Raw genomic sequence first — 6,076 nt, 5'->3', positions numbered from 1 at the left:
ATTAACTTGTGGTGTTCTATTTGTGATGCAACTATTGTTACAGTGAAAAACCAAAAAAAAACTTTTAAAGGAAGCAAAGCTGCAGCTACATGTGTATAGTGTAGATCTAAAAATCTCAATGTTGGTCTGCTGATCTGTCATTTGTGTGTCCTGTTATAACAATAAATTGTTAGGAATGAAAAACCCATTGCGCAATGTGTCTGTACTCGGTACATCTAGTTCACGGGATCGGCAAGTAACCCACTAAGCCTGTTTGCAATACAGTAGAATAATTGTACACATATTAATAACATCGGTTAAATACTAACGTCATGTAACGGGTAAGTGTGCAAGTTGCATTACTTTCAAATTGAGTGTTTCAATGAACGCCCGCACGATGCGATGCGCGTTTAATGGTAGCATTTGACCCCATAGATCAAGTACCATAATATGACTATGACTCCATAGTGCTATAGAGTCATTTACCTAATTAAGGTCTCTATAAATAACTACGCAGTTTTGTCACGCTAAAGCCTGGTTCCCATATCGATTGTGAGACTCCGGCAGTAACTTGCGCAGCAAGCGTTTGCTATGTAAGGCTCGACGGCATATGTTCAATGTTCACATATAAGCTGCATCGCTAAACATAATCGCAACATAGTCAAATAAAATGTTCGCTCGCCATGCCGTTTCTGTAATGGTGACTTTCACCCGTACAGTGCATTTCAGGAAGGTTTTGCCTGCAGCCTTTTGCGAAATTTTAACAGCGCTAAACTAATGCGTTGTCGCCGGCAACTACCAGCGGTACCCGACGCGTAGGTTCCCATTTCGCCGCTAATAGCCTGCTCAAATCGAAATAAAAGCGGGTGAAGCGTGAATATGTTTAGAATGGAATAAACTGAGAGAGTGGAATCATAGAATTATTTTGCGAATCATGGCATATCTGCTTGCGAATCATGGAGTATCCATGATTCACAAGCATAATTGATTCGAAAAAGATTTGCGAATCCATCTATACTCCGCTTAGCATGCGGATTTATGCGGAAATTTGCAAGAGAAACCTTCTATCATTATATTTTAAGTCGTTGCAAACTATGAAATGTTTTATATTTTTAGTCGACTGCTTGAATGTACTAGAGCCAAAAGATTGCCTCGAAGGTGGACTTTACTTTGACCAGTGCCTCAGCTCAGCTCAAGCGAAATACTATTGCCCAATAACATGCAATGTCTGTGTTTGTAAGTGTCTAGTATCCGCATTGTAAACAGCAGGATAGTGGTCAATGTTGTTTTTCAGAAAAATGTTATTAACGGTAAAAAGAAAATAACTTTCGATTCACAAATTTGTGAATACAAGGCTATCCAATTATTCAGCTTATTAAAGCTATTCAAGTTTTAGCTTTTTAAACTCACAAAAGTTGACAAAAGTCAAATTTATTTTCATGAAATTCAAAGAGCACACCAAAAACCTGTTTGAAGAATTTGTTTTACTTACAAGCCGTTTATAAAAATACGTTTAAAACAAAAAGAATTTTTACTTAAAGCTTCATCAATATTTATTATAAACAGCTGAAGCAACTATTAGACGCCAAATACGGTCATAACAAAGTTTTAATGATGTCAAGCAAACGATAAAGCCTGTTAATAAATTATTAAAATACAAAGAAATTGACCAGATAAGCTTTTTAGACCATTACTTTAAAACTAAGATATATTCTTCACACTGTTTTTTGAGTCTGTAAATAATTTTATCTCGAATTGAATAACTGGCAGGGCTTAAAACTTTGCTAGTCTGGCATATTAGAGACCGATAAAAAAATTATCCAGCTCAAAAACTTACAGTATATTGTGTAAAAAAAGGTTGTTCATCATACTCTATAAAATTTTTTTGAAAGGGTTTTGTAATGAATTTAAACAAAATGCTAGCTTTCTACGTTCAACATTATCTATTATGAAATTTTAATAACAAGGATCATTTATGTTTAGTTCACTAAATACTGGTGACAGCTCATCAAAAGAGTGCATATGTTTCAGGGTAAAGTTGTATTCTTGTCAAGAATTGAAGCCTGAAGTAGTGTAGATTGTAATGTAGTTTATTCACTGACGGAAACACACAACGTGAACTGAAAATGTTGTGGGTATTTATATGGAACCAAAAGTAGCTTTATAAATATTAGCTTAGTATATGGTAAAAATACAATAAAGCGCTATATAGCTATCTTGTTTCAGATGTAAACAATTATTATAAGCAAAAGGATTACTATAGCCATAAACTATTATCTCATAATTGTCACAATCCCTTATAGCTCAATAGCCATAACAATTTTGTTCATGAACATATATCACAGAGTTAGACTTACTTTCAACACATTGTAATTAAATTCAAATATTGAAAAGTTGATGTAATTTTTGCAACATTGTTAGTCAAGTTGGTCAATAGTATTTATACAAAGCTTTGTTTAATTTTCTTTGTCATTTGTCTACGACTGGGTAAATGATAGTCAAGATCTTACGAATATATTTTTATATGATGATTAATTTTTTAATGTTGTTTTAAATAGCTCACCAACAAGTTAACTTAACGATTTTTTTTCTGAAAAGTGAGGCGTTTTATCATTAGTGAGAATTTTAGACTTCTTAGCTCAGAGGTGTACGAATCATACACAATTTACCAATCTAAAATCTTTAATTTGTTCAATATTTCAATTATTGTTGGTTAAGATTATTTTGAAATAACGGCTGCTCAAAGATGCACTCACAAAAAAGTTTAGTGAAGTTTATCCGAAATTCTCAATATTTTTCTATCATTTGCAATTGTTTTTGATGTTTGAAGTAACTTGATTGCGAGGATGTTTTAAGATTAAAGTCAGCAAAATATGACTATGGTTGAAACACTTGAGTCAAACGGAAGTGCAATCATGCCAACAGTTTAGATATTTCAGCGTTGTCAACTATAATTTACTAGTTTGTTGATGACACCGATGAGAAGTTATGGTGCTTGATTATTCAGGTTAAACGGTTCGACCTCAGCCTTTTCTCTAATCATCTTGATGTTAGTGTTAGGTGATGCAAGAAATATTAAAGCTATTCAAGGCGTGTTTGCTACTTGATTAAAAGGAAAGTTATTACCATGTTTTATCTGTTAGACTTCATACTTGGTATTAAATCAGTCTCACACTTTAGCCCTGTGACAAAACTGGAACAACATATATTTCGACTCACAAAGCTAAATTTGAGTACAGTAAATACTCTTATAACGAAAGCCTCCTACATAAATTCCACTAAACTTAAATATTTTATGTAATGTTTTTGCATCGCATCGTAAACCTTCTATATAACATAAAATTTCAAGTTGGTTCATGTTTTCAAAATCAATTAGAATAATGAAAGTCTCATTGTTGGTTTTAAACGAATCGTTTTCTTTTAAACAGAAAACAGGCGCTTCTGGATATTTGGAGTACCTCTTATTTTTTTTGTTTTATTTTAGACAATTTTCAAACATAAACTTAGCTGTAAAAAAACTGCAAAAAGATTGATTTAAATCGCCATTGAAGGTGTGCGTTCTCCATAAATTAAGATAAAATTACCATAATTATAGACCCGAAACCAATGAAAAAAGGCAAAAGTCATCAATACAAACCAATAATACTACAGTTACCTACAGTCATTAAATTAACAAGCTGGCCTTAATTTTTTTGAAGAGCCAAAAAAGTGAGCTTGGGAAAATATTGAAAAAAATTAGGTTATGTACATGTATCTAACACTCCATGTAACATCAAATACCTATAACATATGCACATGTATCTAACACTTCATGTAACATCAAATAACTATAACGTAAACTTTCTCAGAATAGATTATTTGCGTTCTGCGGATATCTAAAGTATAGCTATAAGCAAAAGAACGAAATACATGTGGAAAGAAGGTTTAACATCTGCAATGTCAAACTGTAGTCATTGGCTGAGTACCGCGTTCAAAACAAAACGCTTGATAACCTAACTTCATTCTTTTGAATTTTTTTCTGCTTCTCTTTTTAGCCGCCCCGATTTCTTCAGCCAGCCTCAACAGATGTACCATTCTCCTCCTACTACTTTTATCCTTACTCACCCTGAGTTCTGACTTTTGAAATCAATTCTTGTGCAAGTGACTAATTATCAAAGTTGAAATATTCTACCAAACTGTAAACTATCCACTAGTATTGCAAGCTATCTGGACTATTAAATACTTGATTGAAGTGACTTTTTGGAAAATTACTATTTTTATGTGATTTACATTTTTAAGAATTAAAATACAAATAAGCAAATTCTCACTTCTGATTATATTTCTTAAGCAAAAACCTGCATTTGTAGGAAAACAGCACATATATGCTACTGCAAAGCCATTATTTGATTATTCCTTTTATCAAACACTAACAATTAAGCTTTGATTCAAAGGTTAAAATTTTTCAAGTGTGATTGTGAACACAATATAACATTTATGATATGCTACATAAATATTGCGTATGCATACAAGAGTCAGTAAAAATTTTCTCCGCATTTTATTACAATAAGAGCTTTACATTTTTTCCCTTATCAACATAGTTTCTATACACTTGTTCTACATTTCTACAAGGTTCTCTCTTCCTGCAGAATAAAAGTCTGGTAATAAGTTTTAAAGAATGCGCGCAGCTTCAATGGCGGCTGCATCAGTAGTGAAGTGCTTGTCTCTCATGTGGTTCTTCAACAGTTCAAAAAAATGAAAGTTCCTTAGTAGTAGTAGATTTGGACAATAAGAATTGTGCGCGAACACCTCCTAGCCCAGTTCCTCAATTTTGGCTAGTGATATGCGAGCGAGCATTACCCTGGTGAAACACTATACCTCTAGCCTGGCGGTATCTGTTTTTATGTCACGCTTCACCACAGACAGAAGCTCACAGTATTTCTGAGAATTTCTTTGGCTTTTGAAATCCCAAGTTCTAGGACCTTTTCCAGCCCAGTATACTGTGAGCCTTACTGTTCGTGTATCTTCTGGGATTTGAACTTCTTCTTTACAGAAAAAGCCGTACCCTTCCACTCCATTGCTTCTCTTCAATTTCTTTTTGATTCTGGTTGAAAATGGCACATCAAGCTTTCACCTGTGGTTACAATCCTAAATAATAAAGCATGCCTTTTTAGTCCGAGTCTTTTTATGCACTCTCTGGCAGCCATAACACAGTGCGCTTTGTGATCAATTAACATCAGTCAACATGTTGGGTATCCAGCGTGCGCTGACTTTGTTGAAGGCTAGCTGTGCATGGACAATATTATGTGCAGTTTTATGTAAAATGTTCATGGTCTCAGCAACATCATCTGTAGTGAGTCTTATATCAAAGTTAATAAGCTTTTTTACCTCATCTACTGTGTGTAGAGTTAACAACATCCACTGGTCTACCATTTCTTGGCTCATAGGTAAATTCTTCTCACATATTTTGAAATTTATCAACCGTCCTATCTATAGCAGCTTGTTTGTGACATACAGCTTTCCTCGCCTAGTTCTTCATTGTACCATGTATGATACTTGGTCTTACACTATCAGCTGCTAAAAATCTTATAACAGCTCTTTGCTCTATGAGTGAGCATGCTTTCAGCGTGACAGCCAGTTCACATATACAGTAAGTAATATCCAAAAGGGGGTGTGATGACAACTCCTACTTATAAAAAGTCTAGAAAACATTAATTTGCTAGATAAAATAGAACAGAAGTTGTGACAAAACTCCCACTACTTATTGACTGACCCTCGTATAATAATTCTGAGGCGTTGAGAAAGTCTCTACTGTGAATTTTTTTAACATCTCTACTGGCTAATTGAGAACCTAAATGGCACAGGTTGTCATACAACTTGTTTTAGGTTTTTAGCTAGCTAATGGTGGGCTGTGAGACAGTGTAGTAGGATAGGCTTGTTGATGTTTTCATAACATTTTTAATAATATTTAGCCACAGAAAAACAAAATGATCTCATTCATAGATTACCATGAGCTGAATGCTTTTGTCAGTATCACGCCTGCAATGGCAAGGTGCTAGCAGGAAATCAGGATACCAGAAGTAGATGGATAGTAGACCATGATACATCAATGTATTTGTAT

Source organism: Watersipora subatra, chromosome 4, assembly GCF_963576615.1.
Source record: "Watersipora subatra chromosome 4, tzWatSuba1.1, whole genome shotgun sequence".
Classification (NCBI taxonomy): Eukaryota; Metazoa; Bryozoa; class Gymnolaemata; order Cheilostomatida; family Watersiporidae; genus Watersipora; species Watersipora subatra.
This window is presented reverse-complemented; position numbering follows the sequence as displayed.